Here is a 27,448-nt window from a genome sequence, read left to right on the forward strand (position 1 = left end):
CTCATTACTACTACTACTACCCTGCACCTCTCCTTCCGACAGTCTCCGCACTGTCGCTTGATCTTCAGATAGTTCCTGACTATGGAACTGAACTTCTCCAGGCCGAGGGACTGACAACCTCAAATTCTACGAATACAAGGGTGATGGACTGATTACATCGTCTTCACATCTCTACTGTTCCTGCCTACTTTCTGTATTCGACTGAAGAAGCCTACTGTGTAGGCGAAACGTTTCGGAATAAAGTTGTCTAACTGTTGCATATGTGTCTTACCTAACAAGAGATGCGATAGAACGTGCGTGGAATGGATGGTGCGTGGCGTGGAATGGATGGTGCGTGGCGTGGTTGTGATGGTAGAGGAGGAGCAGAAGGTGCTCCTAGATATCTAGTGCAGTGGGGAGTGCCAGAAGGGCCACGTGTGTGAATGCCAAGTGCCAGCAACGGTGCCCAGGCCCAAGAGATGATCTTGGCTATTCATGCACCCAGCAGGAATAGCCTGATCAGCACTTTGACTCCCAGCACCTGCTGCAGCGCCTCGACTCCCAGTGCTCACCTGTCCTTCACTAAGGTTCCCCTCCCCCCATAAGATCTGATAATTCTTACCTTTTCCTAGTCCAGAAGGGGCTGCAGCAACTCTAACAGACCCTTCAGCAGGGCTGATAACGATTCCTCTAGCCCTTCAGAGGATCTATAAGGGCTGGTAAGCTGTTAGTATTCTCTCAGAGAACTCAGACTGGCTAGTAATACATTCCTTCCTTTAGGAGGACCGAGAACGGGCGGTCAGATTCCAGCAGCTCCTCTTGGTCACTCCATAATCCTCTTGCAAGTTACAGGAGTGTTCATCTATTTTCTACATCTATCCCTAGTATTATTTTTCCCCTTCCCATTCTTTCCGGTGGATAGTTCACTAACTATCGTTTGGTACGCATAAAGGAAACAATACTTTACAAAAGTAATGCAAGTGGCGGCTGTGCACTTGAAGGATGTTGTTTGCTTTCCAAGTATTGACTACCTTAAATGGTCAGTACATATCACTTCGAAGGATGGGTTCACTTGTAAGGGAGAGTTCACTTGGAAGGGTTCACTTGTAAGAGTGAGTTCACTTGGAAGATATAATTCACTTGGGGATGGTTCACTTGGAAGGTAGTGTTCAATGTCAAGGGGCACTGGTTACTTTGACGGGGCTATGGTTCACTTTGAAGAGGCTATGGTTCTTTTTGACGGGGCTGTGGTTCACTTGAAGGAGTGGCATTGTACTTCAGATGTGTGGTAGTTCACTTTGAAGGAGCAGTGGTTCTCTTCAGAGGGACGAAGGTGTATTAGTAAGGGACGGTGCGACTGAATTCTTCAGTGAAGTAAGACTCTTGAAATCTGTCACAGGTATACTACTGTTTATGCCATTGTTTATATTGGCTGTGGCACTAAATCTATTAGGTCGTTTTATTGAGCTGACGTGTTTGTGTCGTGCTGTTAGTGGCATTCTGTTGTCTTCCTGTTGTAGAGATTTGTCTACCTGTTGAAGTGCTGTTGCCTTCATGTAGTTGCTGTTCTTCAGTTGCTTAGCTTGTTCTTTTTCTGTTTTTGTTGAATTGCTTGCGTTTTCTTGATACGTTTTTTGTTTTCTGTTGTGTCTTCTGTTGGTTTCCTGTTGTTGGGTGAGTTGTGTGGGGTTGCAGTTGAGCGACAATTGTGGGGTGTCAGCGAAGCTCGACTAAGCCAGGGAAGTGGAAGCAACTGCCAGTAATCTTGGCTCTTGTGCCATGCAGTGTGGGGAGGGAGATGTAATATGGCTTTCACAGGTAAAGTAAGGCAGGTGGTACTTACTGTCCTCTTGCCTCCCACCACCAGTCTCCCGCTGCCTGACCAACCAGGCTGTGGTTCATATGTTAGATTGCGTGCGGCCGGCGGTAACAGCTTAGTTCATCAGGTCCTTGATCCACCGCGAGGCCTGGTCATGGACCGGGCCGCTGGGACATTGACCCCCGAAATACCCTCCAGGTAGGCAGACCAAAACAAACATAGCACCCATACTTAACCTTGCTCATGATGTTGTAAAGTTATTAAACTATCTTAGAATTTCCCTAGCTATGTTCTCCTAGAGGTAGACGTGAGGTGATTGATGTTCAGGAGAACCAAACATCGCAATAAGAGAGGTACAGGAAAGTACTGTGTACATTAGTACTTACACAAGGTTAGGTTTACATTAGGTCAGGTTAGTATAAGCTAGTCAGTCATAAGCGAGTAGAAAAAGTATGATGTGTACGGTACTAACGTCAAGTCCACGGGTTACTTTCGCACATTAAACCGAACATTTACATATAAACTATAAAAAAAAATACGTAACCGGGAGGCCGGTATCTGGCGGGAACAGCAGCCGGCTCGACACTTGTCCTTGGTGAATACGTTTGAAAAGAGACGATGGTTACGAGTCACTGTAGTTGTACCTAAGGTTCGTTCCTTCCCTAACACGGCCACTAGAATGGTACATTGCCCTACCGTGGTACTGAGGAATGTTTCTGCCCTAACACGGCTACAAGAATGGTGCAATTTCCCCTCAGATGACCACTCAAACACCTTAATACAGTTTCCCTCCAATTAGGTGGCCAGAGGGGGCCACACTTATCACTGTAGTTCTCTTGGCCTCACATGGTCACAAATTGCTTCACGTAACAGCTGTTCGACAGAATGCCTCGATACGGTTTGAGTTTAGGTATCCATCGATAAACTATTTGAGGTGAGGTGGCGGAAAATACCACTGAAGTGAGATGGGCAGAAGAGTAGTTGAGTTAGTGTGAGTGTAGAGGGTGTGAAGAAGTGACTCACTGAGTGGACAGCAGCGTGGCAGGGCTGGTGTGTTGTGTGACAGTGGTGGTAGACTGGCCTCACTCTTTATACCGGGCCCCCCACACCTAACACTGCTGGTTATATACGGATGTTCCCGCACTGCTCCACGCCCTCTCCAACCTCATCCCTCCCCTCCCCTCACCAACGTCTCCCCTCTCCAGCTTCATCCCTCCCCTCACAAACCTCTTCTCTCCTCAGCAACCTCTTCTCTCTCCTCAACAACCTCTCCCCTCTCCCAACTTCATCCTTCTCACCAACTTGTCCTTAAACTGATTTTTTTTAGTTATCGTAGGTAATTTACACTATGTACGATAATTGTACTCGTATGTACCTGTTCCTAAATAAACTTACCCTCCTTTTCTCTCTCTAACCTCAGTCGAGAAAACACAGTACCTTAACCATAATATAAGAACTGAGTGTTCAGTTGTCAGTGACTAGGCCTGGTGGAATGAGGTACTTGGACCGGTGTAAATTATCTGCTCTGGGGCACTTGAGGATATCCTCATTGTCCAACCTGAATTTGCCAACACTCAATATTAGCAGCCTGGTGATACCCATTTGTTTGCTAATACATACTGTGTATGTATGTTTATACTATTTATAGTTTTTATTCGTTATTTTATGTATCCTTTTCTTCTTGTTACTTGTATTAATTTGATGTTTAGCATCTGTTGAGATCTGATTGTTATAATTGATTTTCTGTGTGTTCACTGTCTGATAATGGTATTATTGAATAAATAATCCAAGTAACAGTACTGGTTTTCAGTCTCTCTCTCTCTCTCTCTCTCTCTCTCTCTCTCCCTCTCCCCTGCTGTCAGCATCCGTGGTTCAAGACTCTTCAACCTGCTACCGACACACCTGGGATATATTGGAGGAACGAGTATAGACGTGTTTATCACAGCAGAAATAAAAAGTCTGATAATTTATGGCCTTTTACTGATTTTTTTTAAAGTGATCAGTTATGATGGGTGTGTGGGGCTGCGGGCCGCTAGCACCAACAGCCTGGCGGAGCAGGCGCAGGTAGGACAACACTGGAAACAGGTCACAAGTATGTTTTTCGTTAACTTTCGTTTTTCGTTACTTCATTGTTTAGTTTCATTCTTGATGATCTGAAGAATGTAAACTTTGTTGTTGAGCCATCAGGGGTGAAGGGTTCTTGCTCCAAGGATGTTGAGCTGCCTTCCTAGAACTTGATCCATTTCCCTTACCTAGCCCCGTTCAGGGGCTGTTCTGGTCTCGTTTTCGGGGCTAGAGAGAGAGAGAGAGAGAGAGAGAGAGAGAGAGAGAGAGAGAGAGAGAGAGAGAGAGACCGAGACAGAAAAAAGACCAAGAGAAAAATGAAGAGACCTATAGAAAGAAAAAAGAGAACCAGAGAGAGTGTGAGAGAGTGAGCACGTTCAGTCTCGTGCTCCTCCACAAAGTAGTGACTGGTAGTCACATGTCGTGTAGTGTCTGCAGTTAGAGACAAGCATTAACTGTTAAAACTTGTGTGTTGACCCTGGTTCCTCGTCTCTTAAATACGATATATATATAGACTTGTCTCTAATGCTTAGTACTTACCTCACACTTGACTAGTATGGAGATTAACACCTAGCATGTTACCTTTCTAAGGATAGGAGGAAACCTAGCAACAGCCTGGTTGACCAGGCTAGCACCAGACGAGCCTGGCCCATGGCCGGGCTCCGATAGTAGTAAGACACTTGAAACTCATGGTATATCCCCTTCTCTCACATCCATTGCCCATACCCCTTCTACCGCCCATCTCCCTTCACCCACGTCCCCTGTCCCTTGCTTCCCCTACTGAGTGTCTCTCTCCCATACTTTGGTGATGGTAGGACACACTCGCTACACCCCACTTCCCTCTGCTGTTAAGTAGGTCTTGGCTTCTGAGAATCATATATGCCAAGAGTCCACTGACTTTCCACAAGGCCTCTTGTTTTTTTTAAGTTTCGTATATACACAGTTAATCTTGACAGAGAAGATCTGTTTACGTGCCTCAACTCAGTTGCAGAGCTTGGTAGCTACCAGTGTGTCTACCATGCAGACTCCACTTGGTAAGTCTACAACGTTTTACACCCTGGATCTTGTGCTTATTGTGCAACATCTGGGTGGATCTTTATATGAACATAAGAAAGGAGGAAGAACACTGCAGTAGGTCTACTGTCTCATACTTGGGAAGTCCTCAAACGAACCTACTAACAAGAATATTCGCCCAACCCAAATTATCAGTGTTAATGGTAAACAGGTGCGGACAAGTTGGTAAGACACGTGTGTAACATCTGCGTATCTTCATTCTGCAGACGTTTCGCCGACCACTGGCTGGCGGAACGCTCACAGGTATACCAGAGGTATTTGGTTCATACCTTATTGCCTCAAGGGAAGCTATGAATCCTTAGACATTGAATTTGAAAGACGTTAGATACGTCTGACACTATTATAGTGGCAGCCTTAGCATGTTTTAAAAAAAAAATAATGCATCACCAGCGTGATGTATCATATTCTGTATGATAGTAACACAGTGGGAACACAAGGTAGCTGCTATGTTATATTCTATCACACAGGATGGGTCACAGAGTGCTGAAATCTCAGTATGAAGTAAGAGACTTCGGTAAGGCGATGATGATATCCAATATTTCATTAAGTTTGGTTAGGTGAGGATTAGAATAATTTAAGTAAAGGTTTTGATTGTATTAGATTAGGTGATGGGTTTCATTAGGTAAGATGGAGTTAGGTTATGAATTTGGTTACGTTAGGTAAGTATGTGAGTGGTTTGGTTAGTGTAGGCAAGGGCTTCCTTACGTTACGTAAGAGTTTCATTAAGTTAGGTAAGTGTTGAATTAGCTTAGATATAGGTTCAGTTAGCTTAAATAAAGTAAGGAGTATATTAGACGAGAATTAGGTTAGGTGTATTAAGTAAGGATTGTTAGATGGTGGTACTTCTCCTCACCTTAAGAGCACCTGCTGTTAGTACTACGTTCACATCTCTGGCATTATTATCAAGGTTTTTAAGACACTTATGGTGCCAGAGACGGAGGCGGCGGCGGCAGCGAGATAGGTGGCAGTAGGGAGCACCCAACCTTGTCTGTGGTGGCACACTTGGCACCCGTCATCTTAAGGATTTGTAACCTCCTTCCTTTCACCCTAGTCAGGTGCCAGGTGCCGCACACCCACGCTGGCTTGTACATTGTGTTTCATGGAGCGCCAGACTTGTGTGGGTTACAGGCACAATCATGCACTCTGCCCTAGCTCAGACTCGTGGAACTACATGTTCATCTGTCAGCATAGTTGCTGATCCCTTGTATTATGTGAATCTGTTATCTGAGTATCATTGTACCATCCATATGTTTTACATAGTTGACCCCTTGTTAGGCTCAGTGGCAAGCATGTGTGACGTCACGTGATGCCGCATGGCAAGAAGCCCCTGTCACCTGCCTTTAATATTCTTTGGAATATGAAAGTCAGTCATTAAAAAGGACAGTTATTACCCCATTCAACAAAGGTGGCAATAGCAGTTATAACCTTAACATTAGAACGTTCACAGTGATAACATAACGTTCACAGTGATGATAACATAAGAACGTTCACAGTGATAACATAAGAACGTTCAGTGATAACATAAGAAAGTTCACAATGATGATAACATAACGTTCACAGTGATAACATAACGTTCACAGTGATAACATAAGAACGTTCACAGTGATAACATAACGTTCACAGTGATAACATAACGTTCACAGTGATAACATAAGAACGTTCACAGTGATAACATAACGTTCACAGTGATAACATAACGTTCACAGTGATAACATAACGTTCACAGCGATAACATAAGAACGTACACAATGATGATAACATAAGAACGTTCACAGTGATGATAACATAAGAACGTTCACAGTGATGATAACATAACGTTCACAGTGATAACATAAGAACGTTCACAGTGATAACATAACGTTCACAGTGATGATAACATAACGTTCACAATGATAACATAAGAACGTTCACAATGATAACATAAGAACGTTCACAGTGATGATAACATAAAGTTCACAGTGATAACATAACGTTCACAGTGATAACATAACGTTCACAGTGATGATAACATAACGTTCACAGTGATAACATAACGTTCACAGTGATAACATAACGTTCACAGTGATAACATAACGTTCACAGTGATAACATAACGTTCACAGTGATAACATAACGTTCACAGTGATGATAACATAAGAACGTTCACAGTGATGATAACCTTAGCATAAAAACGTTCACAGTGATAACATAAGAACGTTCAGTGATGATAACCTTAGCATAACGTTCACAGTGATGATAACATAAGAACTTCACAGTGATGATAACCTTAGCATAACGTTCACAGTGATGATAACCTTAGCATAAGAACGTTCACAGTGATGATAACCTTAATTAACATTAGAACGTTCACAGTGATAACATAAGAACGTTCACAGTGATGATAACAGCATAATAACGTTCACAGTGATAACATAACGTTCACAGTGATGATAACCTTAGCATAAGAACGTTCACAGTGATAACCTAAGAACGTTCACAGTGATGATAACGTTCACAGTGATGATAACATAACGTTCACAGTGATGATAACATTACAAAAATCAAAATATAACGTACCAGATCAGAAACATTGATGATAGCATGTAGAGCTCCACCGGAAATATGTTAGGATTTAATATTTAGCAGTAACAGCCTAGTTGACCAGGAGGGAACTTGTAGCTCGAGGCTGCGATGGGTACCGCTACTCTAGAAATCGGTCACAGGTATGATATGGTTATATATAACCATGTATACTGATGGTATAGTGCTTTTAGTGACAGATAAATATACCAAGAATTTAGGTAATACTTATTATTTTGTTAAAAAGTAAATAGTGTATGAATGGTGAATATGAAGAATTATTAACACTGGTTTTTATAATATAAATGGGGTCATCCTTTAGGTGTAGGTGTGGGGGTCCATAGTGGGGGGGGTCCATTGGCTCGATGATGATGAGGCTTCGGGGAAAAATTATGAGACTTCTCTTTGAGGCTATTTGAATATTGTACTTTTAGTGAACTAGTTTTGAAGATTGTGAAGCAACACTCACACTCGCCAAAGGTAGTATGTTGTGCAGTGGTTAGTTCTTGGAGCAGGGAGAGAGTAGACCTAATGGCGATCAGCGAAGAGGCGGGGCAAGGAGCTGTGGATCGACCCCTGCAACTACAAATAGTCGAGTACACACACACACACTACACACACACACACACACACACACACACACACACACACACACTACACACACACACTACACACACACACTACACACACACACTACACACACTACACACACTACACACACACTACACACACACACACTACACACACACACACACACTACACACACACTACACACACACACACACATACTACACACACACACACACTACACACACACACATACTACACACACACACACACTACACACACACACTACACACACACACACACACACACACACACTACACACACACCACACACACACTACACACACACACTACACACACACACTACACACACACACACACTACACACACACTACACACACACACTACACACACTACACACACACACTACACACACACACACACACACACACACACACACACACACACACACACACACACACACACACACACACACACACACACACACACACACACACACACACACACACACACACACACACACACTACACACACACTACACACACACCACACACACACCACACACACTACACACACACACACACTACACACACACTACACACATACACACACATACACACACATACACACTCTTACTTGCCAGAGGTATGCTGGAGTGGTTAGCATACAGTAAATGTGAGGGGCGTGGTAGTGCGTCCCAGGCGTGTGATGGTGGCAGGCTGTGCAGTGTTGAGAGCTGTTGTGGTGGTGTGTGAACCCTCCTTCAGGGAGCTCCAACGAAATCCCTTCCATTGACCTGAGGAAACATATTCTTGAGATGGTTGATGTCACCTGCTTGCCCGTGAAGTCTCGGGGCTGTTAGCAGAAGATAACTGACATCGAGGAAAGAGGTGAGGTGCAAGAAGGAAGCTCTGGGGAACTCCGGTGAGATTTTTACGAGTGCAAGAAAGAGATTGGATAGAAAGGGCTAAACAGAGGAGGTGGGTGAAGGAGAGAGAGTGTATGAAGGAAACATGTGTCCTAGGTAAACCTCATGAAATATTCCTAGCTAGCAAGAGTGAAAATGTATGTCTGAGTGTATAAGAGAGACAGAGATAATGAGAATGAATGAGGAGGAGGGTACATGGGCAATGAAATTACTTAAAAATCAAAATTAATTTTCTAAAAAAATTTCACAAACTTGTGTTTTTAAACTGAAGAGAATTAGATATCAGGATGTTTTAAGTGGTTGACACAAAATTTTTTTCTGTTCCCCCTTAAAGGTTTTGTTAATAACATTAAAAAGCTTCATGTGATCAGCTTGAAATTTTTCCTCGCTGGTGTACTGTAACTAGAGAAATTTTGATGCAAATATTAACACGTACAGGTGACCTTTGGTCAACTTTAGGTAGATCTTTCTTGGCTAAGGTTTCCGTCGATACCTTAAGAATCCTGTCAACGGCTTCAGACTTGCAATAATACTTTATCCTACTGAAAAAGTTGGTATTTTAATTGGCATGTATATACCTATATGCCTTTTGATGAGTTGCGAGTCTTTCTACTCCCGGAGCCCGGCTATGGGCCAGGCTTGTCTGGTGCTAGCCTGGTCAACCAGGCTGTTACTGCTGGAGGCCCACTGCCATCGCATAACCATCACAGTCTGGTTGATCTAGCCAGTGTAGCAGTTTTATTGTTAAAGTGGTGCAGTATTTTCCATGAAATAACTTTGGACATGTCTCTTCTCAATGGCTTAAATTTTGAATGGTTGATTTATCTAGTGGACATAATTATAGTCACTTGGGTTTAGGCTGTGTTAATGCAAATGTTGAGTTAATATACAGTGCTTGAGATGGTTGGTTTCAGAGCAGTAACAAGAGAATATCTGCTAATCGACATCAAACTCTGTGATGGTGAGTTCTAAATCTAAAACGAAGTTTGCATTGATTTTGATGTGTAAGTTTTAATATGCCAGTTTTATTTTAGAAATTGGTTTCTGTATAATTGGAGGATACACCTTCTGGTCCGTCCCTAAACGTTGGTGTATCATAATTACAGAAAATTTTGCATTGATCTTAGGCTGTATAAGTATCAGTTTTCAAAATTTTAGTTCAATCCTTCAAGTGTCCAGCGTGTTGGCTCATACGAAATATGCAACATTTCAGTTTTCGGACTTGCCATGGGTTCAGGCCTCACCACCCGTTCCGTGGTTTGTTTCCGATCGTGTTAATACGATTTTGTGCGTCAAGAGTTTAGTTTCTTGTAAGAATATTTGTTTTATTACAGAATTTTGGCGAATTTGAAGCGGAATATAACTGAGGACTTTTAATAACTCGTATTTTTTTATGGATTATTAAAGTTTTCTACTGCTCTATTATAGAGCCGGTCACATTCTTATGTACAGTGCTCTTCCCAGGTTTTCATTTATAACCTAAAAATGCCTCATCAGTTCGCCTTCAAATTTTCGACTCTGGTAAACTACATCTAGTGGCAGGTTAATGAAACTATTGGTTGTGCAGATTCCATCTGGTCAGTTTTCTACCTGGAGTTTACCTGGAGAGAGTTCCGGGGGTCAACGCCCCCGCGGCCCGGTCTGTGACCAGGCCTCCTGGTGGATCAGAGCCTGATCAACCAGGCTGTTGCTTCTGGCTGCACGCAAACCAACGTACGGGCCACAGCCCGGCTGGTCAGGAACCGACTTTAGGTGCTTGTCCAGTGCCAGCTTGAAGACTGCCAGGGGTCTGTTGGTAATCCCCCTTATGTATGCTGGGAGGCAGTTGAACAGTCTCGGGCCCCTGACACTTATTGTATGGTCTCTTAACGTGCTAGTGACACCCCTGCTTTTCATTGGGGGGATGTTGCATCGTCTGCCAAGTCTTTTGCTTCGTAGTGAGTTTCTAAAGATATTCCTGATATTTTATTTCTTTGCAATTTGAGAACGCCTTTTTTTGGTCAGCTCCAGGCTTTATATAAGCTTGTTCTGCAACTTGCCTTTGTGTTCATACATCAGCGAGTCTGCTGGTTGGTGCTGCATAAAAATCTATAATAGAGGTGTTACTCCATATTAAGAGTTTGTGGGGAGTGGGAAGGAAGCGGTAGACCACTGAAGTCTCAAGTCTGAAGAGCTGGGTAGCGAACGAGGCTAATTTATGAGCACACACCCTAACTAGTTGACTATGAAGACAAGGCGAAGGTTGCCGTCTTTCCAAGTAGGTTTGCTGGGACCTGGACGTGCTAGAAGTTTTGATAGGATCTGCGCATTAAGGGGGTGCCATATGTGCTAGGAGCTGTGTAGACATCGAGGGGTGATATTTGTGCTAGGAGCTTTGTAGACATCGAGGGGTGATATTTGTGCTAGGAGCTTTGTAGACATCGAGGGGTGATATTTGTGCTAGGAGCTTTGTAGACATCGAGGGGTGATATTTGTGCTAGGAGCTTTGTAGACATCGAGGGGTGATATTTGTGCTAGGAGCTGTGTAGACATCGAGGGGTGATATTTGTGCTAGGAGCTGTGTAGACATCGAGGGGTGATATTTGTGCTAGGAGCTGTGTAGACATCGAGGGGTGATATTTGTGCTAGGAGCTGTGTAGACATCGAGGGGTGATATTTGTGCTAGGAGCTGTGTAGACATCGAGGGGTGATATTTGTGCTAGGAGCTTTGCTGGAGCCGGGATCAGTTGGTCATGAAAATGTAGATTTTTTTAGTGTTCGATCTTAGCTGATTAAGCAACATTTATTTTGTAGAGTGTAAATTCGTTATTGAAGTAACTTCGAAAATAATACGAAATAAATGGTGGTAGTGTGTTGTAATGGTAGTACGTGGTCACGAAGTACGTGGTCGTTGTAGCACGTGGTCGTTGTAGCACGTGATGATGGAAGTACGTGGTGACGGTTTATGTTAGTGCTGGGAAGTGTGTTGGAGTTGGCGTGTCTGACAGGCAAGCCTCGTGCTGGTGATCTTCAACAATTTCTCCAGCATGCCTCATCACGCTTCCCTTCCTCCCCCCTACCCCTCCCCCCATTCACCAACTCCTCCCCCCCACCCCACCCCCATTCACCAACTCCTCCCCCCCACCCCACCCCCATTCACCCACCCCACAGTCCTCTTCAGGGGGCCTCTTAGCTCACTGGTGAGAGCATTCGTCTCAGTCATTATGTCCTGGTTTCGATCCCTTGCTACATGAAAACATTTAAGCAAGTTTACTTACGCCTTACACCATGGAGATTTGAGGAAGTGGAAGGAGTGGACGAAATGGGCGAAAGGTACAATTCAGTGTTGGGGGACAGAGTAGTCATTGCAGTGATGTACAACGTACCACAGAACTGCAGGAAGCCAAGAGAATAATATGAAGATAGCAACAGAGCAATGGCGGATACATTAACTGAGGTGGCTAGAAGAGCTCACACGGGTAGAGCTAAGCTACTAGTCATGGGCGATTTCAGTCACAAGGAGATTGGGAAAACCTGGAGCCACATGGGGGTCCCGAAACATGGAGAGGCAAGTTGATGGATGTGGTACTGGAACACCTCATGCATCAACATGTTAAGGACACTACCAGAGACAGATGAGAATGAGCCAGCAAGACTGGGCCACGTATTCACCCTGAGTAGTTCGGACATCGAGGACATTACATAAGAAAGGCCCCTAGAAGCTAGGGATCATATGGTTCTGAGCTTTGATTACATAGTTAAATGTGGAAAGAGTAACAGGAGCAAGAAGGGAGACGCCAAACTACAAAATCGGGGACTACACAGGGATGAGGAACTTCCTGCAGGAGGTTTAGTGGGAAAGAGAATTGGTAGGAAAATCAGTAAACGAAATGGTGGACTACGTGACAAAATGCAAGGAGGCAGAGGAGAGGTTTGTTCCCAAGGGCAACAGAAATAATGGGAAGACTAGAACGAGCCCTTGGTTTACCCAAATGTGTAGGGAGGCAAAAACTAAGTGTGCCTGAGAATGGAAAAAGTACAGAAGACAAAGGACCCAGCAAAATAGAGATTAGTCAAAGAGCCAGAAACGAATGTGCACAGATGAGAAAGGAGGCCCAGCGACAGTACGAAAACAATGCATCAAGAGTCAAGTCTGACCCGAAGCTGTTGTATAGCAACATCATGAGGAAGACAGCAGTCAAGGACCAGGTAATCAGGCTGAGAAAAGAAGGTAGGGAGCTCACAGGAAACTACCAAGAAGTATGTGAGGAGCTCAACATGAGATTTAAGGAAGTATTTACAGTGGAGACCAAATGGACTCCGGGAAGTCAGAACAGAAGGGTAGACCAACAAGGGATATACCAACAAGTGCTGGATGAGATACAACCGAGGAGGAGGTGAAGAAGTTGCTAAACGAACTTGATACCTCAAAAGCGGTGGGACTGGACATCTCTCTGTGGATCCTTAGAGAGGGAGCAGAGATGCTGTGTGTGCCACCAACAACAATTTTCAACACATCCATTGCAACTGGACAAATACCTGAGGTATGGAAGACGGCAAATGCAGTTCCCATTTTTAAGAAAGACAGACACGAACACTAAACTACAGACCAGTGTCACTGACGTATATAGTATGCAGAGTCATGGAGAAGATTATCAGGAGGAGAGTAGTGGAGTACCTAGAACGGAATAAGCTTATAAGCGACAACCAGCACAGATTCAGGGAAGGAAGATCCTGTGTCACAAACCTACTGGAGTTTTATGACAAGGTAACTGCAGTAAGATACGAGAGAGAGGGGTGGGTAGACTTCATTTTCTTGGACTGCAAGAAGGCCTTCGACACAGTTCCTCATAAGAGATAAATGCAAAAGCTTGAGGATTAGGCACGCGTAACAGGAAGGGCACTCCAATGGATCAGAGAATACCTGACAGGGAGGCAACAACGAGGCATGGTACGTGATGGTGTCAGAGTGGGCGCCTGTGACGAGCGGGGTTCCTAGGACCAGTGCTATTTTTGGTATATGTGAATAATATGACGGAAATGTCCCTGTTTGCAGATGTGAAGTTAATGAGAATTAGATCGGATGAGGATCAGGCAGGACTACAAAGAGACCTGGACAGGCTGCAAGCCTGCTCCACCAACTGGCTCGAATTTAACCCCGCCAAATGTAAAGTCATGAAGATCGGGGAAGGGCAAAGAAGACCGCAGAGTATGGGCTAGGTGGCCAATGACTGCAAACCTCAGTCAAGGAAAAAGATCTTGGGGTGAGTATAATACTGAGCACATCTCCTGAGACGCACATCAACCAGATAACTGCTGCAGAATATGGGCGCCTGACAAACCTGAGAATAGCGTTCCGATACCTTGGTAAGGAATCGTTCAAGACTCTGTACACCGTGTACGTCAGGCCCATACTGGAGTATGCAGCACCAGTTTGGAACCCACACCTGGTCAAGCACGTCAAGAAATTAAGAGAAAATGCAAAAGCTTGCAACAAGACTAGTACCAGAAGAAAGGTTAAGGGAAATCGGCCTGACGACGCTGGAGGACAGGAGGGTCAGGGGAGACATGATAACGACATACAAAATACTGCGAGGAATTGACAAGGTGGACAGAGACAGGATGTTCCAGAGATGGGACACAGAAACAAGGGGTCACAATTGGACATTGAAGACTCAGACGAGTCAGAGATGTTAGGAAGTATTTCTTTAGTCATAGAGTTGTCAAGAAGTGGGATAGTCTGGCAAGCGACGTAGTGGAAGCAGGAACCATACATAGTTGTAAGACGAGGTGTGATAAAGCTCATGGATCAGGGGGAGAGAGAGGGCCTAGTAGCGACCAGTGAAGAGGCGGGGGCCGGAGCTATGAATCGACCTCTGCAACCACAGATAGGTGAGTACACCAACGAGCCTGGCCGATGGCCGGGCTCCGGGAGTAGAAAGACTCGAAACTCGGTATATCGAAGTAACTTTTGCTGCCTATGCCTGCCTAGCAGTAAAAAATAGGTACCTGTGTGTTAGGTGACTGCTGTGAGTCGCATCCTGAGAGAATCGTGTTAAAACTTCAGTCTTCGCAATATTATATTATAAAAATTAATGTACCTGCTGCAAGTAATCAGGTAGGAAGGTATCCCTGTACCTAATGATTTTTATTTAAATAAAAGTGATACACTCCCTCTCTTCTTCCCCTTCACTCACTATCACCAACCAGTCGACACCCATTCCCAAGAACCCCCTCCCCCAATTTAAATAAGGTCTTCGTCATTGTTCGTCAACGTCCCTCCATCCCTCCCTCCTTCCTGCCTTATCATTGCCCTACATAACTCTCCCACCTCGGGCTAACACGTTTCAACTCTGTAAACCATCGTTTGTGATGGCATATGACGGACGCGTATTTTTTTCGCACTGTCATATAGAATAAGACAGCAGCACACTGCGGATATATCAGATCTTGCTAAATTTAATTTAATTTGGCTTGATCTTCCACTGTTTGTTGTGCTTATGATGAATAACACTTGTGCAACACTTGGGTATCTTTATTGTGGAAACGTTTTGCCAACCAGTGGCTTCCTCAGTTTAATACAGAGAAGAATGGTTGAAGATCGGAAGGAGTTTGAGGAAATCAGTCCTTCAGCCTGGAGTCGATGTATACATACGTATGAAGCGTGTTCAGTGTATGCGTAGCATGCATGTATTCCCTACACTGCACAAATAACCCGGACATAGGAAAGAGAAAAGCTTACGACGATGTTTCGGTCCGACTTGGATCACCTTGTACATGGTCCAAGTGGGACCGATACGTCGTCGTAAGCTGCTCTCTCTTATGTGCGTGTTGTGTATTGTTCCAGTCACGATATTGTACCCTTTTTGTTCTTCATGTATTCCCTGAACACATACAGTGGACCTGGCCTGGCATAAGTGTTTCATGGTTTGTTGTTACTACGTATTTGTATTACTGCCTTGTTCTGATCTTTCTGTGTAACTTTGTTGTTTTCTTTACAGGTGAGTCAACTTCATGCAATGGCCAGTGTTGAACTGCATCCTAAGGTAATAATAATAATAATAATAATAATAATAATAATAATAATAATAATAATAATTTTGGATTCTTGTTAGTATGTTATACAGAGATACACATCACTTTCATAGATTCTAAAACAAATACTGACAATAATGTATAGGAGAGTAAGGGTTCCTGAATTGCTTTCAAAGAGCATGTATCCACAACAGGAAAGATAATCCACACACAGATTAATGACACAGAGTTATAAAACATAGACGATAACACAAGTTTCTGGATGTCATAGTGTGTCGTTGTCAATCCCTAGTTGGCGTAGTTCATAGATCCATCAATCTTCTGCTACTTAGCAATACTGGCACCCCTCACAAATCTACGAATATGTTTATCTATATATAATACACACAGTAATCGTGAACAAGCAACACAAGATGCACAATAAGCACAGGGAAAGTGTTACCTCCCTTCTGCCCGTATCAAGCACATTACGTCAGCTCTCCGCCACAAAACTTTTACTTGACAGAAAATGGAGAAAATGGTATTTTCTGCAAGCGAGGGTTAACTGCAATATTTAATGTCAATGACAGTAAAGATGACCTTACTCTTCAGCTCCCTACGTCTTCACCAGTCATGTTATACTCCTACTCATAACACTGTCGTCACTTGTGTATGTTGAATATTAAAACAGCCTTGTAGACTGTCACTTGTTTAATTAAGTTTACTACCGAATTGAATACTATATATAATATTTTTAACTTCTTTACAAAATGAATACAAAGTCTGGTTGCTGTGGGTTGCTGGGCGCAAGAACAACCTGTACACACTTATTCCCACTCGTTGCTGGGGCCTAAAATTACAAAATATTAAGATGAATAAATAAATGCATAAAATTGTGTATAAAACTAAATCCCAAGATAAACATAATGTTGGTATGACTCAACCGTGTTTACACCAGTGTGTGTGTGTGTGTGTGTGTGTGTGTGTGTGTGTGTGTGTGTGTGTGCACGTGTGTGTGTGTGTGTGTGTGTGTGTGTGTGTGCACGTGTGTGTGTACGTGTGTGTGTGTGTGTGTGTGTGTGCACGTGTGTGTGTGTGTGTGTGTGTGTGTGTGTGTGTGTGCACGTGTGTGCACGTGTGTGTACGTGTGTTAGTTACCATTTTGTCCTAGGCACATGTCGATTAGACACTAGGCCTGTTATGTGTGTGTGTGTATGCGTGTGTGTGCGTGTGCGTGCGTGTGTGTGTGTGTGTGTGCGTGTGCGTGCGTGTGTGTGTGTGTGTGTCTGTCTGTCTGTCTGTCTGTGTGTGTGTACTCACCTAGTTGAGGTTGCAGGGGTCGAGTCCAAGCTCCTGGCCCCGCCTCTTCACTGGTGTGTGTGTGTGTCTGTATGTATGTGTGTGTGTGTGTGTGTGTGTGTGTGTACTCACCTAATTGTGGTTGCAGGGGTCGAGAGTCGGCTCCTGGCCCCGCCTCTTCACTGATCGCTACTGGGTCCTCTCTCTCTCTGCTTCCTGAGCTTTGTCATACCTCTTCTTAAAACTATGTATGGTTCCTGCCTCCACTACTTCACTTGCTAGGCTATTCCACTTGCTGACAACTCTGTGACTGAAGAAATACATCCTAACGTCCCTGTGACTCGTCTGAGTCTTCAGCTTCCAGTAGTGACCCCTTGTCCCTGTTTCCCCTCTCTGGAACATCCTATCTCTTGTCCACCTTGTCTATTCCCCGCAGTATCTTGTATGTCGTTATCATGTCTCCCCTGACCCTTCTGTCCTCCAGTGTCGTCAGTCCGATTTCCCTTAACCTTTCCTCGTACGACATTCCCTTGAGCTCTGGGACTAGCCTTGTTGCAAACCTTTGTACTTTCTCTAACTTCTTGACGTGCTTGACCAGGTGTGGGTTCCAGACTGGTGCTGCATACTCCAGTATGGGCCTAACATACACAGTGTACAGTGTCTTGAACGATTCCTTATTAAGGTATCGGAACGCTATTCTCAGGTTTGCCAGGCGCCCGTATGCTGCAGCGGTTATTTGGTTGTTGTGTGCCTCCGGTGATGTGCTCGGTGTTATGGTCACCCCAAGGTCTTTCTCCCTGAGTGAGGTCTGTAGTCTTTGTCCACCTAGCCTATACTCTGTCTGCGGTCTTCTTTGCCCCTCCCCAATCTTCATGACTTTGCATTTGGCTGGATTGAATTCGAGAAGCCAGTTACTGGACCACATGTCCAGCCTGTCCAGGTCTCTTTGCAGTCCTGCCTCATCCTCGTCCGATTTAATTCTTCTCATCAACTTCATGTCATCTGCGAACAGGGACACTTCAGAGTCTATTCCTTCCATCATGTCGTTCACATATATCAAAAATAGCACTGGTCCTAGAACTGACCCCTGTGGGACCCCGCTCGTAACAGGCGCCCACTGTGATACCTCTTCACGTACCATGACTCGTTGCTGCCTCCCTGTCAGGTATTCCCTTATCCATTGCAGTGCCCTCCCTTTTACATGTGCCTGATCCTCTAGCTTCTGCACTAATCTCTTGTGGGGAACTGTGTCAAAGGCCTTCTGCAGTCTAGGAAAACGCAATCTACCCCCCCCCCTCTCTCTCGTGTCTTACTTCTGTTACCTTGTCATAAAACTCCAGGAGGTTTGTGATACAAGATTTGCCTTCCATGAACCCATGCTGGTTTTCATTTATATTCTTGTTCCTTTCCAGGTGTTCGACCACTCTCCTCCTGATAATCTTCTCCATGACTTTGCACACAATACATGTCAGAGGCACAGGTCTGTAGTTTAGTGCCTCGTTTCTGTTTCCTTTCTTAAATATGGGGACTACATTAGCTATCTTCCATTTCTCAGGTAGTTGTCCAGTTTCAAGGGATGTGTTGAAGATTGTGGTTAGAGGCACGCACAGCATCTCTGCTCCTTCTCTAAGGACCCATGGGGAGATGTTGTCCGGTCCCATCGCCTTTGAGGTGTCAAGGTCACTTAAGAGCTTCTTCACCTCCTCCTCAGTTGTTCGTATGTCATCCAACACTTGTTGGTATATTCCCTCTTGGTGTTCCCTTATGTGCTGTCTTCCCACAGCCCTTCCTGTCTCTACTGTAAAAACTTCCTTAAATCTCCTGTTCAGCTCCTCACATACCTCCTGATCATTTCTTGTGAGTTCTCCACCTTCTGTCCTTAATCTGATCACCTGGTCTTTGACTGTTGTCTTCCTCCTGATGTGGCTATACAACAGTTTTGGGTCAGTCTTTATTCTCGATGCTGTCATTTTCATACTGTCGCTGGGCCTCCCTCACCTGTGCGTACTCATTCCTGGCTCTGCGACTGATCTCCCTATTTTCGTATGTTCTCTGCCTTCTGTACTTTTTCCATTCTCTATTGCACTTTGTTTTTGCCTCCTTACACCGTCGGGTAAACCAGGGGCTCGTTCTGGTCTTCCGTTGTTACTGTTGCCCTTGGGAATAAACCTTTCCACTGCCTCCTTGCATTTTATTGTTACATATTCCATCATTTCATTTACTGGCTTTCTTGCCAGTTCTCTGTCCCACTGGACCTCCCGCAGGAAGTTCTTCAACCCTATGTAGTTCCCTCTTTTATAGTCAGGCTTTTCCCATTCAACTCCTGTTATTCTCTCCACTTGCAGCTCTACTATGTATTCAAAGCACAGAACCACGTGGTCGCTAGCTCCTAGGGGACTCTCATACTTGATGTCCTCAATGTCTGAGCTGCCCAGGGTGAACACAAGGTCCAATCTTGCTGGTCCATCCTCCCCTCTCACTCTGGTAGTGTCCTTAACATGTTGGTGCATGAGGTTTTCCAGCACCACGTCCAATATCCTGGCTCTCCATGTTTCGGGACCCCCATGTGGCTCCAGGTTTTCCCAGTCAATCTCCCTGTGGTTGAAATCCCCCATAACCAGCAACTTGCTCTGCTTGAGTGAGCTCTTCTTGCCACCTCCTCAAGTGTGTCCACCATTGCTCTGTTGCTCTCTTCATATTCCTCTCTTTGCCTCCTGCAGTTCTGTGGTGGATTATACATCACTGCAATGACCACTTTGTGTTCCCCAGACTGAAGTGTACCTGCTATGTAGTCTTTCTCCCGTCTCATCTATGCCTTCCATTTTCTCGAATTTCCATCTGTTTTTTACGAGCAGAGCAACCCCACCTCCCCCCCCTGCCCCTTCTATCTTTCCTCATGATCTGGTATCCTGGTGGGAAGATTGCATCTGTTATTGTCTCCGTGAGTTTTGTTTCTGTAACTGCTATGATGTCTGGGGACTTCTCATTGATTCTTTCTTGCCATTCCTCATGTTTATTCATTAATCCATCTGCATTTGTGTACCAAACCTTCAACTTCTGTTCTAATACTGTAATTGTGGTGCGGGGGGTGAAAACAGAGGGATCGGTGTGTGATGGTTGGTTTGGATTGTTCAGTTGCCTTAGGGGTGTCGTGGCTGGAGTCCTTCTGCAGGTGTTTCTGGGGGGTGCGCTTGTCCTCCCATTTGATCCTGGGTTATTCTGCTCTCCTTTTTCATTTCCTCCCATTTCTCCTTTCATTTTTGAATTCTCTCTTTCATTGTCTTCCTTTCGTCCTGTGTTCTGTCTCGATCGAGGTACACACTCCGGAACTCCTGCTTGCCTCTCAGCCGTGTGTGTGTGTGTGTGTGTGTGTGTGTGTGTGTGTGTATGTGTATGTGTGTCTGTATGTGTGTGTGTGTACTCACCTAGTTGAGGTTGCAAGGGTCAAGTCCAAGCTCCTGGCCCCGCCTCTTCACTGGTGTGTATTTGTGTGTGTGTGTACTCAACTATTTGTGGGTGCAGGGGTCGATACATAGCTCCTGGACCCGCCTCTTCACTGATCGCTACTAGGTCCTTTCTGCTCCATGAACTTTATCATACCTCTTCTTAAAACTATGTATGGTTCCTGCCTCCACTACGTCACTTGCCAGACTATTCCACTTCCTGACAACTCTATGACTAAAGAAATACTCATAACATCCCTTTGACTCATAGGAGTCTTCAACTTCCAATTGTGACCCCTTGTTTCTGTGTCCCATTTGTGGACCATCCTGTCTCTGTCCACCTTGTCAGTTCCTTGCAGTATTTTGTATGTCGTTATCATTCTGAACCTAGCGAAAAAAATGTATTTAATTGTGTTTGTTTATTATTAAATTATTGTAAACTATCTAAAATATATTTAGTTGGATTAGGCTAAATTAAATTGCGCTTGTTATAATAAGGTCAGGTACGTTTACTAAGGTTCTTTTGGGACAAAATTATTAATTTTTCTATTAGCATAAATGAAAAAATATGTATCTGCACGTAAAAGAGAAAATTTTAGAAAGGCCTTAATTTTAAACGAGTTCTTGCTAATTGACCAATTTTACCTATTCGATACACACACACACACACACACACACACACACACACACACACACACACACACACACACACACACACACACACACACACACACACACACACACACACACACACACACACACACACACACACGCATACACGCACACGCACGGAGAAGTCTTCAAATATTTGCTATAAATGTCATTGACAGTGTAAGTCATCTGTCATGTTTGATTTCCTGCTGTTTGATAACATCAACTTGACATATGATTCATATTGATGTGATGCGCCACTCTGATATAACACTTTAGAGAGATGTAAGTGTTGCAGTGTTGCCTGACCACACACTTGTTTGCCGTTTATTGTGCAGCACTTAATGCTGCGTTAAACCATCACACGTTTTTAATGTCCGTTCTCTGTGTTATCTTGTACGTGTGTGTGCATGCATATATAATCACGTTCATGCATTTATCACTTACGATAGGAAACGTAGCAGTTAATGAAGCGGAAGGAGGAAAGAGAAGTAATATAGTAAGATAAGGGTGGAATGAAGGAATGAAGAGAGAGGGGTGGAAGGGAAATGGAAAGGGGGAAAGAAATCTGTCAGTTTTAAAGGAGGGGAAGCACTCCACCTGTTAATAGACGTATGAAGATCTCTTCAGTTTTATCAAGTTTAAGAGGAAGTGTTGACAGCCGCCCCCGTCTCTATGTTTAGTTTAGTTTTAATGTTTCAACTCTTGAAACAGCTGTCATGTTATCTTTTTCCAACTGTTGAAAAAAATTATAATTGGAAACTTGCAGATGTTGATTTTTCTGGGAAAATTGCAGACTGGTATGGATGTCTGCCAGCAGGTATACCATGTCTGCCAGCAGGTATACCATGTCTGCCAGCAGGTATACCATGTCTGCCAGCAGGTATACCATGTCTGCCAGCAGGTATACCATGTCTGCCAGCAGGTATACCATGTCTGCCAGCAGGTATACCATGTCTGCCAGCAGGTATACCATGTCTGCCAGCAGGTATACCATGTCTGCCAGCAGGTATACCATGTCTGCCAGCAGGTATACCATGTCTGCCAGCAGGTATACCATGTCTGCCAGCAGGTATACCATGTCTGCCAGCAGGTATACCATGTCTGCCAGCAGGTATACCATGTCTGCCAGCAGGTATACCATGTGTGCTAGCAGGTATACCATGTCTGCCAGCAGGTATACCATGTCTGCCAGCAGGTATACCATGTCTGCCAGCAGGTATACCATGTCTGCCAGCAGGTATACCATGTCTGCCAGCAGGTATACCATGTCTGCTAGCAGGTATACCATGTCTGCCAGCAGGTATACCATGTCTGCCAGCAGGTATACCATGTCTGCCAGCAGGTATACCATGTCTGCCAGCAGGTATACCATGTCTGCCAGCAGGTATACCATGTCTGCCAGCAGGTATACCATGTCTGCCAGCAGGTATACCATGTCTGCCAGCAGGTATACCATGTCTGCCAGCAGGTATACCATGTCTGCCAGCAGGTATACCATGTCTGCCAGCAGGTATACCATGTCTGCCAGCAGGTATACCATGACTAGTGTTGCAGCTTGATGAGGTGTTGTTTTATCACCTGTTTTACAGCAAAGTACACACAGATCAAGGTCACCAACAATACACAGATCAAGGTCACCAACAATACACAGATCAAGGTCACCAACAATACATAAATCAAGGTCACCAGCAACACTCACATTGATAGCATCAACTTCAAGGAAATCAGCCCATTGTGCTAGCCTACAACAACCCTTGAAACCCGTCACAGGTGTGTTTAGTGTAAAAGGGAGACGGAGAGGGGTTATAAAGATGATAATGCAGCATAATACGACACTTATTGACAACGTTTTGACCATGCACTGGGCTCTCATGTCACTGCGTGGCGAAACGTTGTCAATAAAGAATTGCATTGTGATGCATTTGTCTTGATCCATTTTGTCGGTATTTTATATCATTTCTCTCCAGAAGGAAAGGAAGAGGGGGAAACGAAGGAAGGGGTTTTAGGAGAAGTAGGAGGAGGAAGAGAAAGACTGGGTTGGGGAGTAATGGTGGCACGAGAAGGGAAGAACCATACTGGATTACTTGTAGCCCAGAATAGCATCAGTGTCAATGTTTTTAATTAAGCTATGAGCTGGTCTGCCGTCCTTGCTTGTATGTGGCGTAGGGTGTGTTGGGTGGTGTGGGTGTTGGGGGTTGTGTGGGTGAGGTATGGAGGGTGCGTCTGTACTCACCTACTTGTGTTCACAGCTCCTGGCAACGCCGCTCGAGTCCTATCAACCTTCTTTACTCTTTGCCTCTGTTTTGGCTTCTAGCCACTTAATCTTGTATGTTAAGTACGACTTGCACATGAGTTAATGGGGTTATCCAAGCTTATTGCTTGGGTAGCATTGAAAATGGGTTGGGTAAATATTTTTGTTAGTGGGTTTGGGTTTGAGAAAGACCTGCCTAGTATGGGCCAGTAGGGCTGCTGCATTGTTCCTCCTTTCTTAGGTTATCTGCCCGGTGCTTCGCACTGTCGGTTCCTCTTACCATCTTGTATGTTATAATCATTTCTCAACTGGTCTTTCGCTCTGTTATGGTCGTTAGGTTCCAGTTTTCTTAGCTAAACAAATGAAGTATATCAGAAAATGCTTCAAACTGTTCTGAATAGTCGAAATATGCAATAAAACGAAGTTTTAGCACATATTTCTTAATATTTTTAATTATTCACATGTTTTTTTAAAAAATCATGTAATTTCTCCTCATAACTCCGGTTGCTCAGCTCCGGGACGTCCTGATCCATAGGAAATGTTCATCTATTTCCTTCTCTAATTCCTTAACATCCTCTCTACCCAGAATTGCCAGTTTTTTTTTTTTTTTTAATTTGAGTTGATTCAATTTTGCTCGCATGATTCTTTTCCTCTTCGTTTTTTTTAACCCAGTTAATGTGCTGTGTTGAATTACTTAACTCTGACGCTACACTCCAACTGTTGTAACATCTGTATTTCCAAATGTTTCTCACGTTTCCAGCTTTGTTTTGTACATGTAACTTCATTTTCTTGACTGTCTTCTTACCTCATTTTCCTCAAGGTATATTTTGTTTCACCTCTTCACTGTATTTATTGCTACTTTCATTGTGTTTGTGGTTCTTGTTTCACTTTTTTTTTTTGCCGTTGCATTCTTCAGTGAAGTTCTTTGAGGGGGAGTAAGTTAGCAACTTAGAAAGACGTTATTAAACAGGACGTGTGGTGTAGTAGTATATGGTACAGTATTACTGTAACGTGTGGTGGAGTAGTATATGGTACAGTATTACTGTAACGTGTGGTGTAGTAGTATATGGTACAGTATTACTGTAACGTGTGGTGTAGTAGTATATGGTACAGTATTACTGTAACGTGTGGTGGAGTAGTATATGGTACAGTATTACTGTAACGTGTGGTGTAGTAATATATGGTACAGTATTACTGTAACGTGTGGTGGAGTAGTATATGGTACAGTATTACTGTAACGTGTGGTGTAGTAATATATGGTACAGTATTACTGTAACGTGTGGTGTAGTAATATATGGTACAGTATTACTGTAACGTGTGGTGTAGTAGTATATGGTACAGTATTACTGTAACGTGTGGTGTAGTAGTATATGGTACAGTATTACTGTAACGTGTGGTGTAGTAGTATATGGTACAGTATTACTGTAACGTGTGGTGTAGTAGTATATGGTACAGTATTACTGTAACGTGTGGTGTAGTAGTATATGGTACAGTATTACTGTAACGTGTGGTGTAGTAGTATATGGTACAGTATTACTGTAACGTGTGGTGTAGTAGTATATGGTACAGTATTACTGTAACGTGTGGTGTAGTAATATATGGTACAGTATTACTGTAACGTGTGGTGTAGTAGTATATGGTACAGTATTACTGTAACGTGTGGTGTAGTAGTATATGGTACAGTATTACTGTAACGTGTGGTGTAGTAGTATATGGTACAGTATTACTGTAACGTGTGGTGTAGTAGTATATGGTACAGTATTACTGTAACGTGTGGTGTAGTAGTATATGGTACAGTATTACTGTAACGTGTGGTGTAGTAGTATATGGTACAGTATTACTGTAACGTGTGGTGTAGTAGTATATGGTACAGTATTACTGTAACGTGTGGTGGAGTAGTATATGGTACAGTATTACTGTAACGTGTGGTGGAGTAGTATATGGTACAGTATTACTGTAACGTGTGGTGGAGTAGTATATGGTACAGTATTACTGTAACGTGTGGTGGAGTAGTATATGGTACAGTATTACTGTAACGTGTGGTGGAGTAGTATATGGTACAGTATTACTAACTGTACCTTGTGGTACAGGAGTATCAGGTACAATATTACTAGCTGTACCCTGTGGTACAGTACTAGCTGCCAGAGTGCTGCACTTGTCTTACATACACACAACATATATCTATAGATTAACATTTTTCACTTTATAAATGTACCTATACGTGACCAAAAATCCCATCGAACCTTTGCAAATAGTTTTATAAATTGCCAATATTTGTAATGTGTGTTGAACATCCCTTTAATACCTACGAGGAGTGTGTTCCCAGGGTCAACGCCCTGGCGGCCGGCTCCCACACCAGACCTTCATAGGGGACACATTCATCACTAGCAATAGTGTAACAGTGAATGTATTTTCTTTAATCTATGCAGGTAAAGTTATGATTCATTTTGTGTATGTTTTAAACAGTGGTCATGAATCTGCTTTCTAAGTTAGTGTTTAATATATAACTTTATTAAAAAATTTATATATATATATATATATATATATATATATATATATATATATATTGATATGAAAATTGATGTGTGTAGACAGTAATGAGCTTGGTCTGAGAGTGTTCTACCGTTTAGTCATCATGATGTGAAAAGTTGTGCGAGACAGGTATATAATACCGACAAGATGAAAGTTAAGACACTTGTGCAACATCTGGTTATCTTTATTGTAGACGTTTCGCCATCCAGTGGCTTTATCAATACAGATTCTTGGACATAATTAGAAAACAGAAGAACTATATACAAAAGATGAGGTAATTAGTCCCTCACCTCCAAGGCTGAGGGACTGATTACTTCATCTTTTGTATATAGTTCTTCAGTTTTCTAATTATGTCCAAGAATCTGTATTGATAAAGCCACTGGATGGCGAAACGTCTACAATAAAGATAAGCAGATGTTGCACAAGTGTCTTAACTTTCATCATGATGTGATAGCCAGACACTGGATCACCGTAGCCTCCATCACAATAATGTCATCACCGTTGCAAGCTGTCCAAGGTGTACACAGGTTATACTGTGTCCAGAGAAACTGTCCCTCGTCATTGTATGAAAGTGCAGGGGAGTACACGAACGTAAAGGGGAAGTACTGGCTAGTACATTGAGAAGTCGGGACAAGGTCAGGCAGTACTCTGCTAGTTGCTGTGTGTCAGTGATATCAAGTTTTGACATTTGTATTGCTAGGTGTTTCTTAGTTTTGATAACAAGAAATTAGATTAGCTGCGAATATTTGATATCGTCGAGAACACCTCAGAATACTACACAAGACACATTATATAGTGTATTACACTATACTCAAGATGATTGGTAATCACTTACAAGCACATTTACCAGTTTGTATGTTCAGAATGGTATAAAATGACAAGTTGAAGATTAAGACACGTATGTAACAGTTTCGTCTACACAGCAGACGAAAAGTTCATCAATAAAGAAACGTTCTCTTCAGCTTGGAGAAAATTTTAACTCCATAGAGCTGAACTCTTCTCCAAGCCAAGGGACTGACCACCTCAAATACTTTTTCTCCAAGGTTGATGGACTGTTTACATCATCTTTATTTCACTTCCTCTGTATTTGACTGAAGAAGCCTGCTGTGTAGGCGAAGCGTTTCGTTAATCAAGATACCCAACTGTTTCACACGTTTCTTAATCTTACCTGGTCCTGCCTCCTAATTGACCGTGAAGCATTTTACTCTCCTAACCTTATTGGACGTATCATACTTATTCTTTCAGCTGTGTATGGAGCCTGCCTCC

At 43.4% G+C, this 27,448-nt stretch overlaps 2 protein-coding genes across 4 annotated transcripts in view; one reads left to right on the forward strand and one right to left on the reverse strand.

The window, feature by feature from the left end:
• LOC128698239 (titin homolog) overlaps nt 1–2,937 on the reverse strand; it is a 27,840-nt gene extending 24,903 nt beyond the window's left edge. Inside the window, exon 1 of the mRNA XM_053790401.2 lies at nt 2,822–2,937. The gene's annotated coding sequence lies outside the window, so the exon portion shown is untranslated. The remainder of the gene's footprint in view (nt 1–2,821) is intronic.
• Nucleotides 1–27,448, forward strand: part of LOC128698240 (uncharacterized protein DKFZp434B061) — a 774,041-nt gene that overhangs the window by 661,572 nt on the left and 85,021 nt on the right. The gene's annotated exons all lie outside the window — the stretch shown is intronic.

Source organism: Cherax quadricarinatus, chromosome 63, assembly GCF_038502225.1.
Source record: "Cherax quadricarinatus isolate ZL_2023a chromosome 63, ASM3850222v1, whole genome shotgun sequence".
Taxonomy (NCBI): domain Eukaryota; kingdom Metazoa; phylum Arthropoda; class Malacostraca; order Decapoda; family Parastacidae; genus Cherax; species Cherax quadricarinatus.